A 15,889-nucleotide genomic window follows, 5' to 3' on the forward strand; every position below is an offset into this window, starting at 1 on the left:
TGAGTCTTCTGGAGGGAGATCTGACCGAACAAGAGCCATGGAACGGTGATGTCCCATTAGACACCTGGCGCGCTACTTCATGTTGGGTACCCTCGTTCCAATACGTTATAAAAGGCTATGCATTCGTCCACCTTGAATATTATTCATGTTCTGGTTAAAAAGGCCCTAATGATTTATGCTATACAACGTTTGACATGTTTGAACGAACGGAAATATATTTTTCCCCTCGTTCATGACGAGAAGTCCGGCTGGCTTACATCATGTGCTAACGAGACGGAGATTTTTGGACATAAATGATGAGCTTTTTTGAACAAAACTACATTCGTTATGGACCTGTGATACCTGGAAGTGACATCTGATGAAGAGAATCAAAGGTAATGGATTATTTACATAGTATTTTCGATTTTAGATCTCCCCAACATGACGTCTAGTCTGTATCGCAACGCGTATTTTTCTGGGCACAGTGCTCAGATTATTGCAAAGTGTGATTTCCCAGTAAGGTTATTTTTAAATCTGGCAAGTTGATTGCGTTCAAAAGATGTAAATCTATAATTCTTTAAATGACAATATAATATTTTAACAATGTTTTCTAATTTTAATTATTTAATTTCTGACGCTGACTTGACTGCCGGTTATTGGAGGGAAACGATTTCCTCAACATCAATGCCATAGTAAAACGCTGTTTTTGTATATAAATATGAACTTGATAGAACTAAAAATGCATGCATTGTCTAACATAATGTCCTAGGAGTGTCATCTGATGGAGATTGTAAAAGGTTAGTGTATCATTTTAGCTGGTTTTATGGTTTTGGTGACCCTGTCTTTGACTTGACAAAACATTACACACAACTCTTGTAAATGTACTGTCCTAACATACTCTAAATTTATGCTTTCGCCGTAAAACCTTTTTGAAATCGTAAAACGTGGTTAGATTAAGGAGATGTTTATCTTTCAAATGGTGTAACATAGTTGTATTTTTGAAAAATTTGAATTTTGACATTTATTTGGATTCAAATTTGCCGCTCTTGAAATGCACCTGCTGTTGATGGAGTGCACCACAGGTGGCACGCTAGCGTCCCACCTAGCCCCAAGAGGTTAACCAACAATGCAATTTAAAAAATACGAATGAGAATAAGAAATAAAAGGACAAGTAATTAAACAGCAGCAGTAAAATAACAATAGCGAGGCTATATACAGGGGTTACTGGTACAGAGTAAATGTGTGGGGGCATCGCATAGTTGAGGTAATTGAGGTAATATGTACATGTAGGTAGAGTTATTAAAGTGACTATGCATAGGTAATAATAAAGAGTAGCTGTGGCATAAAAGAGGGGGTGGGGGTGGGCAATGCAGTCTGGGTAGCCATTTGATTAGATGTTCAGGAGTCTTATGGCTTGGGGGTAGAAGCTGTTAAGAAGCCTCTTGGACCTAGACTTGGCGCTCCGGTACCGCTTTCTGTGCTGTAGCAGAGAACAGTCTATGACTAGGGTGGCTGGAGTCTTTGACCATTTTTAGGGCCTTCCTCTGACACCGCCTGGTATAGAGGTCCTGAATGGCAGGAAACTTGGTCCCAGTGATGTACTAGGCCGTACGCACTACCCTCTAGTGCCTTTGCGGTCAGAGGCCGAGCTGTTGCCATACCAGGCGGTGATGCAACCAGTCAGGATGCTCTCGATGGTGCAGTTGTATAACTTTTTGAGGATCTGAGAACCCATGCCAAATCTTTTCAGTCTCCTGAGGGGGAATAGGCTTTGTTGTGCCCTCTTCACGACTGTCTTGGTGTGTTTGGACCATGATAGTTTGTTGGTGGACACCAAGGAACTTGAAGCTCTCAACCTGCTCCACTACAGCCCCGTCAATGAGAATGGGGGTGTGCTCGGTCCTCCTTTTCCTGTAGTCCACAATCATCTCCTTTGTCTTGATCACGTTGAGGGAGAGGTTGTTGTCCTGGCACCACACGGCCAGGTCTCTGACCTTCTCCCTATATGCTGTCTCGTCATTGTCAGTGATCAGGACTACCACTGTTGTGTCATCGGCAAACTTAATGTTGGTGTTGGAGTCGTGCCTGGCCGTGCAGTCATGAACAGGGGTACAGGAGGGGACTGAGCACTCACCCCTGAGGGGCCCCTGTGTTGAGGATCAGCGTGGCAGATGTGTTGTTGCCTACCGTTACCACCTGGGGGTGGCTCGTGAGGAAGTCCAGGATCCAGTTGCAGAGGGAAGTGTTTAGTCCCAGGGTCCTTAGCTTAGTGATGAGCTTTGAGGGCACTATAGTGTTGAATGCTGAGTTGTAGTCAATGAATAGCATTCTCACATAGGTGTTCCTTTTGTCCAGGTGGGAAAGGGTAGTGTGGAGTGCAATAGAGATTGCATCATCTGTGGATCTGTTTGGGCAGTATGCAAATTGGAGTGGGTCTAGGGTTTCTTGGATAATGGTGTTGATGTGAGCCATGACCAACCTTTCAAAGCACTTCATGGCTACAGACTTGAGTGCTACGGGTCGGTAGTCACTTAGGCAGGTTACCTTCGCCTCCTTGGGCACAGGGACTATGGTGGTCTGCTTGAAACATGTTGGTATTACAGATTCGGTCAGGGAGGGGTTGAAAATATCAGTGAAGCTACTTGCCAGTTCGTCAGTGCATGCCTGGTAATTCGTCTGGCCCTGTGGCCATGTGAATGTTGACCTGTTTAAAGGTCTTACTCACATCGGCTGCGGAGAGAGTGATCACACAGTCGTCCGGAACAGCTGATGCTCTCATGCATGTTTCGGTGTTACTTGCCTCGAAGCGAGCATAGAAGTAATTTAGCTTGTCTGGTAGGCTCGTGCCACTGGGTAGCTTGCGACTGTGCTTCCCTTTTTGTAGTCTGTAATAGTTCCAGAGCTTCTGCGACAGGGCCTTCTGCGACAGGGCCTTCTGCGACAGGGCCTTCTGCGACTGGGCCTTCTGCGACTGGGCCTTCCGCGACAGGGCCTTCCGCGACAGGGCCTTCCGCAACAGGGCCTTCTGCGACAAGGCCTTCTGCAACAGGGATTTCTCCAGGGTTGCTCCTATGCTCTAGAACTCCTTCCCTCCAGCCATCTGTGGCTCGGAGTCATCACTGTCTTTCAGTCCCTCATAAAGCCCCACTTCTTTGACAAGGCCTACCCTGAAGCCCCCCCCCCCACTAAGATACTCCTCTCTCCTCTCTTCACCGTTCTGAGCAGCACCTACCCCTAACCCTTTCCCTAACCCATACCCTAACCCTTACCTTAAACCCTTACCCTAACCCTTTCCCTAACCCTTTCCCTAACCCATACCCTACCCCTTACCCTTACTTAAAGATGAGTCTTCAATAAAGACTTAAAGGTACAGCACTTTGTGACATCAGCTGATGTAAGAAGGGCTTTATAAATACATTTGATTGAAATTTGATTGAAAGGTTGAGACTGAGTCTGGGTCTCTCACATGGATAGACCATTCCATAAAATTGACACTCTATAGGAGAAAGCCCCAGCCGTATGCTTAGAAACTCTAGGGACAATAAGAAGGCCTGCGTCTTGTGACTGTAGCGTACGTGTAGGTATGTACGGCAGGACCAAATCGTAAAGAAAGGTAGGAGCAAGCCCATGTAATGCTTTGTAGGTTAGCAGTAAAACCTTGAAATCAGCTCTAGCCTTAGCAGGAAGCCAGTGCAGAGAGGCTAGCACTAGCGTAATATGATAAAAATGTTGGGTTCTAGTCAAGATTCTAGCAGCGATGTTTAGCACTAACTGAAGTTTATTTAGTGCTTTATCCGAGTAGCCGGAAAGTAGAGCAATAATGTAGTCTAATCTAGAAGTGACAAAAGCATGGATTAATTTTTCTGCATAATTTTTGGCCAGTAAGTTTCACATTTTTGCAATGTCACGTAGATGGAAAAAGCTGTCCTTGATATGTTCGTCAAAAGAGAGATCAGGGTCCAGAGTAACACTGAGGTCCTTCACAGTTTTATTTGAGACAACTGTACAACCATCAAGATTAATTGTCAGATGGAACAGAAGATATCTTTGTTTCTTGGCACCTAGAACTAGCATCTCTGTTTTGTCCAAGTTTAAAAGCAAAACATTTGCCACCATCCACTTCCTTATGTCTGATACACAGGCTTTCAGGGAGGGCAATTTTGGGGCTTCACCATGTTTCATCGAAATGTACAGCTGTGTATCGTCCGCATAGCAGTGAAAATTAACATTATGTTTCCGAATGACATCACCAAGAGGTAAAATATGTAGTGAAAACAATAGTGGTCCTAAAACGGAACCTTGAGGATCACCGAAATGTACAGTTGATTTGTTAGAGGACAAACCATCCACAGAGACAAACTGATATCTTTCCGTCAGATAAGATCTAAACCAGGCCAGAACTTGTCCGTGTAGACCAATTTGGGTTTTCAATCTCTCCAAAAGAATGTGGTGATCGATGGTATCAAAAGCAGCACTAAGGTCTATGAGCACGAGGACAGATGCAGAGCTTTGGTCTAAAGCCATTAAAAGGTAATTTACCACCTTCACGAGTGCAGTCTCAGTGCTATGATGGGGTTTAAAACCAGACTGAAGCATTTCGTATAAATTGTTTGTCTTCAGGAATGCAGTGAGTTGCTGCGCAACAGCTTTTTCAACATTTTTGAGAGGAATGAGAGATTCGATGTAGGCCGATAGTTTTTTATATTTTCTGGGTCAAGGTTTGGCTTTTTCAAGAGAGGCTTTACTACTGCCACTTTTAGTGAGTTTGGTACAGATCTGTTGGAAAGGGAGGCATTTATTATGTTCAACATAGGAGGGCCAAGCACAGGAAGCAGCTCTTTCTGTAGTTTAGTTGGAACACGGTCCAGTATGCAGCTTGAAGGTTTAGAGGCCATGACTGTTTTCATCAATGTGTCAAGAGATATAGTGTTAAAAAACTTGAGTGTCTCCCTTGATCCTAGGTCATGGCAGTGTTGTGCAGACTCAGGACAACTGAGCTTTGGAGAAATACGCAGATTTAAAGAGGAGTCCATAATTTGCTTTCTAATGATCATGATATTTTCATCAAAGAAGTTCAGGAATTTATCACTGCAGAAGTGAAAGCCATCCTCTCACAGGGAATGCTGCTTTTTAGTTAACTTTGCAATAGTATCAAAAATACATTTTGGATTGTTCTTACTCTCCTCAATTAAGTTGGAAAAATAGGATGATCGAGCAGTAGGGAGGGCTCTTCGATACTGCACGGTACTGTCTTTCCAAGCTAGTCGGAAGACTTCCAGTTTGGTGTGGCGCCATTTCCGTTCCAATTTTCTGGAAGCTTGCTTCAGGGCTCGGGGAATTTTCTGTATACCAGGGAGCTAGTTTCTTATGACAAATGTTTTTTGTTTTTAGTGGTGCGACTGCATCTCGTGTATTATACAAGATTATATTTAGTTCCTCAGTTAGGTGGTTAACCGATGTTTGTACTCTGGAAGGGCATCTAGGTAGAAATTATTTTGCAATCTTGCGATTGCAAATGTAATAAACTGGTGGTTCGATAGTCCAGAATTATGAGGAAAAACATTAAGATCCACAACATTTATTCCACGGGACAAAACTAGGTCCAGAGTATGACTGTGGCAGTGAGTAGGTCCAGAGACATGTTGGACAAAACCCACTGTCACGGCTGTCGTAGGAAGGAGCAGACCAAAGTGCAGCGTGTGTGTCATTCCACATTTGATTTTCTCTGTGAAACTATGCAATACATACACATAAACTAAAGAACGAAAAAACAACAAACCGTGACGTAGAGTTGAAACATACACTAACTCAAAAAAAAATCTCCCACAAACCCAGGTGGAAAAAACACCTACTTAAGTATGATCTCCAATTAGAGACAACGAAGACCAGCTGCCTCTACTTGGAGATCATCCCAAACAAAACCCACAGCTATCCTCACCATAAGGCGATCATTCTCCTGTATATTATGAGTACAGCGACTGCAATTAGAAGGCATAACGTTAACCTCTTGGGGCTAGGTGGGACGCTAGCGTGCCACCCGTGGTGCACTCCATCAACAGCAGGTGCATTTCAAGAGCGGCAAATTTGAATCCAAATAAATGTCAAAATTCAAATTTTTCAAAAATACAACTATTTTACACCATTTGAAAGATAAACATCTCCTTAATCTAACCACGTTTTACGATTTCAAAAAGGTTTTACGGCGAAAGCATAAATTTAGAGTATGTTAGGACAGTACATTTACAAGAGTTGTGTGTAATGTTTTGTCAAGTCAAAGACAGGGTCACCAAAACCATAAAACCAGCTAAAATGATGCACTAACCTTTTACAATCTCCATCAGATGACACTCCTAGGACATTATGTTAGACAATGCATGCATTTTTAGTTCTATCAAGTTCATATTTATATCCAAAAACAGCGTTTTACTATGGCATTGATGTTGAGGAAATCGTTTCCCTCCAATAACCGGCAGTCAAGTCAGCGTCACAAATTAAATAATTAAAATTAGAAAACATTGGTAAAATATTATATTGTCATTTAAAGAATTATAGATTTACATCTTTTGAACGCAATCAACTTGCCAGATTTAAAAATAACCTTACTGGGAAATCACACTTTGCAATAATCTGAGCACTGCGCCCAGAAAAATACGCGTTGCAATACAGACTAGACGTCATGTTGGGGAGATCTAAAATCGAAAATACTATGTAAATAATCCATTACCTTTGATTCTCTTCATCAGATGTCACTTCCAGGTATCACAGGTCCATAACGAATGTAGTTTTGTTCAAAAAAGCTCATCATTTATGTCCAAAAATCTCCGTCTCGTTAGCACATGATGTAAGCCAGCCGGACTTCTCGTCATGAACGAGGGGAAAAAATATATTTCCGTTCGTTCAAACATGTCAAACGTTGTATAGCATAAATCATTAGGGCCTTTTTTAACCAGAACATGAATAATATTCAAGGTGGACGAATGCATACTCTTTTATAACGTATTGGAACGAGGGTACCCAAAATGAACTCGCGCGCCAGAGTCTAATCGGCCATCACCGTTCCATGGCTCTTGTTCGGTCAGATCTCCCTCCAGAAGACTCAAAACACTTTGTAAAGGCTGGTGACATCTAGTGGAAGCAATAGGAAGTGCCAAAATATTCCTAAACCCCTGTGTTTTTCAATGGGATAGGTTTAAAGTCAATACAACACATCAGGTATCCACTTCCTGTCAGAAAATGTCTCAGGGTTTTGCCTGCCAAATGAGTTCTGTTATACTCACAGACACCATTCAAACAGTTTTGGAAACTTTAGAGTGTTTTCTATCCATATATAATAAGTATATGCATATTCTAGTTACTGGGTAGGATTAGTAACCAGATTAAATCGGGTACATTTTTTTTATCCAGACGTGCAAATGCTGCCCCCTAGACCCAACAGGTTAACATTACTACTTAGCTCCGGCTGGTGGAGGTCCTATAGAACCACGTCCAAGTAAAGCCTCAGGAGTGAAAGAGTTGAATGAATGAAGTTGAGCGAGGGGAAAAATGTAAATATAAAATGCTTATTAAAAATTAAAAAATGTAAAGTTGGCAGGTAGCAAAGTAATGTCAGCAACAACCCGCACATCAGCACGTAAACAAGTCTACAAGTTGTGACAGGAAATGACGTCAAACTTTTAACACACTACTGTATTCTATACTTTTCTACGGTATCTTGGTCATTTAATGTTTACATATCTTGCATTACTCATCTCATATGTATTTACTGTATTCTATACTATTCTAAGGTATCTTAGTCCGTTCCGCTCTGACATCGCTCGTCCATTAGTACAGTTGAAGTCTAATATATCTGACACTGTTCTATTACCAATGGCAGTTAGGACAGGTTATATCTGACACTGTTCTATTACCAATGGCAGTTAGGACAGGTGTTTTCTGACACTATTCTATTACCAATGGCAGTTAGGACAGGTATTATCTGACACTGTTCTATTACCAATGGCAGTTAGGACAGGTAATTTCTGACACTGTTCTGTTACCAATGGCAGTTAGGACAGGTTATATCTGACACTGTTCTATTACCAATGGCAGTTAGGACAGGTAAATTCGGACACTGTTCTATTTCCAATGGCAGTTAGGACAGGTGGTGAGGATGGAGGTGAGGCTGGTGGTGAGACTAGAGGTGAGGTCTTTGCCTGAGCCCCATCGATGGGCATAGCAGCATAGATCAGCTCCTGGCATCTCATCAAAGACACACACACACACACACACACACACACACACACACACACACACACACACACACACACACACACACACACACACACACACACACACACACACACTTACATTACATTACATTACATTACATTACATTATCAATGGTGGTTATGATTAGCATGGTGGAACCAACCTGTCATCATATGTGAAGTGACATAGCGGTTAACGAAGGCATCATGCTGGTTCCACCAGGTTATGAAGGTGATTTGTGACAAAACTCAGAACTGTTTTGACTTTTGACCAGGACAAGTGTCACCAATCTGATCAAATTGCCCTCCCTGTTCCAATTATACGTTTCTTCTTATGAGGTGTTGCTGACTATGGGGCCTGTGACGGTGAGATATAATAGACAGACAAGTGGAAAATTGCATTTTGTTATAAAGGACAAAGCTTTTCAATAATGCACTTCACAACCAAAACGACTACTAGCTGTATCTACATGGGAATTAGCCTACTAGTTTATCAAACCAGGTATTTTCCCATAACACACATTACCGTTGTTGATGAAGCCGGCTGTGTCCTAAGTGCTGTAACTCGGGTCAAGCTAATTCTATACTTTACAGATGGACAATGCATTAGGAAAGTATTCAGACCTTTTCACTTTTTCCACATTTTGTTACGTTACAGCCATGTTCTAAAATGGATTACATTTTAAATGGCCTGGGGCGATAAAACCATAACAGAGCCCCATTCAATGAAGGGAAGCAAAGTGTGGGAAGGGGCAATTTCCACTTGGAGCTTGGAAAAAGGGGGCATGATTTTCACTTGGAGCTTGGCGCTTGGCGCTTGGAGTTTGGCGAAAGGGGGCATGATTTGCTGACATAATTGTAATCTAAATCCAACCTTAATTTACTCATTGTGACGCACTGAGATTACAAACTCTGTTTTAAACCAGACTGACTTTATGACCAAAATTATCCCATTTACACTTTGTAGTCAATTTTGACACTAGATTTTTTTATTTCTCCTTATTTTACCAGGTAAGTTGACTGAGAACACCTTATTTTACCAGGTAAGCAGACTGAGAACACCTTATTTTACCAGGTAAGTTGACTGAGAACACCTTGTTTTACCAGGTAAGTTGACTGAGAACACCTTATTTTACCAGGTAAGCAGACTGAGAACACCTTATTTTACCAGGTAAGTTGACTGAGAACACCTTATTTTACCAGGTAAGCAGACTGAGAACACCTTATTTTACCAGGAAAGCAGACTGAGGACACCTTGTTTTACCAGGTAAGCAGACTGAGAACACCTTATTTTACCAGGTAAGCAGACTGAGAACACCTTATTTTACCAGGTAAGTTGACTGAGAACACATTCTCATTTACAGCAACGACCTGGGGAACAGTTACAGGGGAGAGGAGGGGGATGAATGAGCCAATTGTAAGCTGGGTATGGTTAGGTGGCCATGATGGTATGAGGGCCAGATCGATCTTTAATATAGAATGTCTGGCAGTATAATGTGTCACGTAGAATGAGTACATTGAAGCTACACACACACACACACAGAAATGCACACACACACACACACACACACACACACACACACACACACACACACACACACACACACACACACACACACACACACACACACACACACACACACACACACACACACACACACACAGCAGCAGCATATGATGAGTCAAACTCCCCATCTCACACTAATCACTTCACTGCACTAATTGCAAATGCAAATATGCAAAAGTATATTAATTCATTACTATACAAATTAGTTATCTTGTCTTTTAAGGTAATAAATCACAGTGGTTGAGAGAGAGGGAGAGATAGATGGAGAGAGAGAGAGAGAGGGGGGAGAGAGATAGATAGATAGATGGAGAGAGAGAGAGAGATAGAGAGAGGGAGAGAGATGGAGAGAGAGAGAGAGAGGGGGAGAGAGAGAAAGAGGGAGAGATAGATAGATGAGAGATAGATGAGAGAGAGAGAGAGAGCGAGAGATAGATGGGGAGAGAGAGAGGGAGAGATAGATGGAGAGAGAGAGAGAGAGAGAGAGAGAGGGAGAGAGGGAGAGAGAGATAGAGAGAGAGAGAGAGAGAGAGAGAGAGAGAGAGAGAGAGAGAGATGAGGGAGAGAGAGAGCGAGAGATAGATGAGAGATAGATGGAGAGATGAGCGATAGATGGAGAGAGAGAGAGAGAGTGAGAGAGATGGAGAGAGAGAGAGAGAGGGAGAGATAGATGGAGAGAGAGGGAGAGATAGATGGAGAGCAAGTGAGAGAGGGAGAGAGAGAAATATAGAGAGATATATAGAGAGATATAGATATAGATATATAGATATCTATTGTATTGATAGAAAAAGTCTGAGGTAACTTTAATGAGCTGTGTGTGAGACTGCCTGTGGACTGTGAGCAAGAGAGCACTCTATAACAGCCTGCTGGGTAGAGGTGGGGGTGCAGCTCATGCATTACACCGTCATTTATCAGTGATACAATGGAGAGGTCTATTTTCTAAAATGGCTGAAACCGGCTAGAAAACAGAGTTCGTAGGTTAGCGGCTGCACTTGATACAGTCACTGTCCACCATCATGTGGTTCTGAACCCCGGAATTCTGATTCTGCCGCTATCCACCATCATGTGGTTCTGAACCCCGGGATTCTGATTCTGCCGCTGTCCACTACAGTGGTGCTGAACCCTGGGATTCTGATTCTGCCGCTGTCCACTACAGTGATGCTGAACCCCGGGATTCTGATTCTGCCGCTGTCCACTACAGTGGTGCTGAACCCCGGGATTCTGATTCTGCCGCTGTCCACTACAGTGGTGTTGAACCCCGGGATTCTGATTCTGCCGCTGTCCACTACAGTGGTGTTGAACCCCGGGATTCTGCCGCTGTCCACTACAGTGGTGCTGAACCCCGGGATTCTGATTCTGCCGCTGTCCACTACAGTGGTGCTGAACCCCGGGATTCTGCCGCTGTCCACTACAGTGGTGCTGAACCCCGGGATTCTGATTCTGCCGCTGTCCACTACAGTGGTGCTGAATTCCGGCTATCAGCATGTTTGATTTGACGTTTGGACCCTTTATTCTTGTGATAAACTCCCCCAGTGTTGTGTTCGAGATCACCTAAAACGAGACCGATTCAGGACCAAGAACGGAGAGAATCTGAACGGAGTCAAGACTGAGACCAAAACAATGTGAGTCCAATTCAAGACCATGATTGTAATTTTGTCCAATCAGCTCCATAATAAGAGCTCAAAATGACCAGTATTTCTGTGTTCATATTTCAGAACAATATATTGTTCTGAAATTGTTAGATTACTTGTTAGATATTACTGCACTGTCGGAACTAGAAGCACAAGCATTTCGCTACACTCGCATTAACATCTGATAACCATGTGTATGTGACCAATAAAATTTGATTTGATTTGAAAAAATGCATGCTGAGGGCAAATAGAGCCACTCTACAAATTATTACTAACCCAAACACAGTGGGGAACAATGGGCCTTCTACACCATCAGAGAAGGGCTAAGGATATATAAAATAAGGATTATAATAATAATGATAATGATATTATTTTATTCAATGATGTTCTGATTAAATCTCTTCAGTTTTTGTTGGAAAGGAAAGGGTTAACACTGAAGAGAAAAAAAAATCCAATCAGGATTTTTCTTTGCTGGTCTCTAGGGAGATTAATCTAGCTAGCTAAATCAGCCATTGGCTAGGCCAACAGAACCTAGATAAAGTCATCTGCCATTCAACTGTATTAGGGCAACATTTTGGAGTGACAGTGGAATCAACCAATCACATTTTGACTTAATGGGTGGGATTGTTTTTTTTTTCAAAAACATATGGACACTTCTGACTTCTTGAAAGCCAACAGGTCACTGCGCAATAGGGAGCAGCAGTAGATTCCCCACGGTCTAGCTAGCTAGCTTTTGTTGTTGGCTAGTTTGCAGCGGCTGCAGCAGGTACTATCAAAGAGTATATTGTAGCCTCTTCATCCTTCTGCAGCTTGCCTGCCAATGTATGCATGTCCCAACCAAGTACCCAAGCTAACTGGCTAAAGTTGGCTAGCTTGCTAGCTAGCTACTTCAAGACACAAATGAGAGAACACATCACTCTGACCATTTTACTTGCAGTAGCAGAGCTGGTCTGGCTGTTTACATGTTATCTAGAGCGTTCTTGACTAACTATTACTTTTTTGGTCTAAGTTTACTGACACCGATCACATTCAGGACGTGATTTGGAAAGACACACAGCTGTCTATATAAGGTCCCACAGTTGACAGTTGATGTCAGAGCAAATACCAAGCTGTGAGGTCGAAGGAATTGTCCGTAGAGCTCAGAGGCATGATTGTGTCAAGGCATAGATCTGGGGAAGGGTACCAAAATATTTCTGCATCATTGAAGTTCCCCAAGAACACAGTGACCATCATTCTTAAATGGAAGAAGTTTGGAACCACCAAGTCTCTTCCATACATGAAGGGAACTCTCGTGCGCCAGCTGTGTGGTTAGTGAGAAAGTGCATATTGCAAATGTACGCTCCCTTACTAGACGTCCGACTACGTCCGATAAATCCGCGGACGGCGTCGGGCCGCTCACAGGGGCCGGATCTTCCAGGAAGTCATCGAACGGAGTCTCTCGGACCTTCCGTTTCCGTTTAATAAAATGTTCAAATTTTGGTCATTTCTTTGCAGTCCCGGATTATTCCACGGGAGGGCGAACGGAATCATATTGCAAATGTAACGTATATCACCGATCACGACGCGGCTTTTTCTCCTAAACGGAAAATAATTCAGAGACGAAACTCGGTCAGCGTGGGTTTGGCATAATGGGCAGTTGGCCCCAAACAGGATGGAGTCGAGGCCTCGACGCTTTTCGAGTTAAGGCTATTTTTCTGGGATTGAAAGTCAAATAGGAAAATAGAGTGCTGATTTGACCGCTTCACATCAAACTACATGATCCTACGGTGTCAGGAGAAAAGGAACCATGCATTTACCAATGTTCATTTCAGAGAAATTGTACAATGACACATTGGTGATATTCAACAATAGGAGTTTTTTTTCAAAAAAGTTACATATCCAGTTGCAGCGTGTTCAGATGAGTCCGTTAAGGAGGGTTTCGGAGCTCTGCGAGATTTCTGTGATTTTCTGTGATTTTCTGAAACAACACACACTTGTTCAACCCTCTGTAAATAAGTCAGTTCTTAACATAAAGACTTAAAACTCAATATTCTATAAGAGCCTAACGTTCAGATTCCTGTGTCAACCAGAAGTGCCTTAAAATGGTGTCATAGGGGCTGTTTTGAAGGGTTAAAAAGGTCAGATCTTTCCACAACTTCATATGTGTGACTAGGCAACCCTCATGAACTGTAAATCAGTCATTTATCCTATCAGATGTCAAAGAAAAGCTCTCTCTCACACACACACACAGCAAGGACGGAGTGACACAGTGCGGTGCTTAAAGACACAAAGAGCCTGCAATGGCATTACCATTATCTCTAGGCTGAGACGAGTTCAACGAGATGCCCCGCTTGACCGTAGCTCGCTCGGTCTGAGCGCAGCGACCGTGAGAAAACTAGGCCCAAAATGATGCCTGCACCAATTTGTCAAGTGCTTTTGGGTGACAGTGAAAGAACCGTTAGGGTTAGAAGCACAATTCAACCTCAGAAGCGTTCCTGAGGTCCTCCCGATCTGTGCAAGCCTAACCTTGACCCTGTGGCATTAACCCTTCACAGTGAAAAGAAGGTGTTTAGATCAAAAAGTGTGCAATGACTTCTCTCCCCATAGGAATACATTGACTATTCTCCTAAATTCAACCTGAAGCCTATGTGGGTTATGAATGCCTTATGAACCTGTCTTCTATAACAATCCATCAAGCTACTGTGAGGTCTACCTGTGTCGATTCTAAGGTTCCTGGAGCAACCGGAAGTTGTTAAAATCACCCTAGAGCTATTGTCATATAAGCAACCTGCAGATAGTGAAAATCACGCAACTCAACCATGTGTCATTCAGTCAATTCCTAAGGTAGAGGCTTCATATAAAGGATTCTGTTTATGTCTACCCCAAAGACAACGTGTGTTGAGTAAGAGCTTCCTGTGAAAACAGGAAGTTGTTAAAAACAGCCTAGAGCTATTGTCATATAAAACGCTCATAGTGAAAATCACGCAACTCAACCATCTGTCATTCAGTCAATTCTTAAGGTAGAGACTTCATATTCAGGATTCTGTTTATGTCTACCCCAAAGACGACGTGTGTTGAGTAAGAGCTTCCTGTGACAACCAGAAGTGGTTAAAACACCCTAGAGCTATTGTTATATAACCTGCACATAGTGAAAATCACGCAACTCAACCATCTGTCATTCAGTCACTTCTTAAGGTAGAGCCTTCATATTCAGGATTCTGTTTATGTCTACCCCAAAGACAACGTGTGTTGAGCAAGAGCTTCCTGTGACAACCGGACGTTGTTAAAAACAGCCAAGAGCTATTGTCATATGGCCACCTGCAGATAGTGAAAATCATGCAACTCAACCATGTGTCATTCAGTCAATTCTTAAGGTAGAGACTTCATATTCAGGATTCTGTTTATGTCTACCCCAAAGACGACGTGTGTTGAGTAAGAGCTTCCTGTGACAACCGGAAGTGGTTAAAAACACCCTAGAGCTATTGTCATATAACCTGCACATAGTGAAAATCACACAACTCAACCATGTGTCATTCAGTCAATTCTTAAGGTAGAGGCTTCATATTCAGGATTCTGTTTATGTCTACCCCAAAGACAATGTGTGTTGAGTAAGAGCTTCCTTTGACAACCGGAAGTGGTTAAAAACAGCCTAGAGCTATTGTCAATTAACCTGCACATAGTGAAAATCACGCAACTCAACCATCTGTCATTCAGTCAATTCTTAAGGTAGACACTTCATATTCAGGATTCTTTTTATGTCTACCCCAAAGACAACGTCTGTGGATCAAGAGCTTCCTGTGACAACCGGAAGTTGTTAAAAACAGCCTAGAGCTATTGTCATATGGCCAACCTGCAGATAGTAAAAATCACGCAACTCAACCATGTGTCATTCAGTCAATTCTTAAGGTAGAGGTTTCATATTCAGGATTCTGTTTATGCCTACCCCAAATACAACGTGTGTTGAGTAAGAGCTTCCTGTGACAACCGGAAGTGGTTAAAAACAGCCTAGAGCTATTGTCAATTAACCTGCACATAGTGAAAATCACGCAACTCAACCATCTGTCATTCAGTCAATTCTTAAGGTAGACACTTCATATTCAGGATTCTTTTTATGTCTATCCCAAAGACAACGTCTGTGGATCAAGAGCTTCCTGTGACAACCGGAAGTTGTTAAAAACAGCCTAGAGCTATTGTCATATGGCCAACCTGCAGATAGTGAAAATCACGCAACTCAACCATGTGTCATTCAGTCAATTCTTAAGGTAGACACTTCATATTCAGGATTCTGTTTATGCCTACCCCAAAGACAACGTGTGTTGAGTGAGAGCTTCCTGTGACAACCGGAAGTGGTTAAAAACAGCCTAGAGCTATTGTCAATTAACCTGCACATAGTGAAAATCACACAACTCAACCATCTGTCATTCAGTCAATTCTTAAGGTAGACACTTCATATTCAGGATTCTTTTTATGTCTACCCCAAAGACAAAGTG

Source organism: Salmo salar, unplaced genomic scaffold, assembly GCF_905237065.1.
Source record: "Salmo salar unplaced genomic scaffold, Ssal_v3.1, whole genome shotgun sequence".
In the NCBI taxonomy this organism is placed as follows: Eukaryota; Metazoa; Chordata; class Actinopteri; order Salmoniformes; family Salmonidae; genus Salmo; species Salmo salar.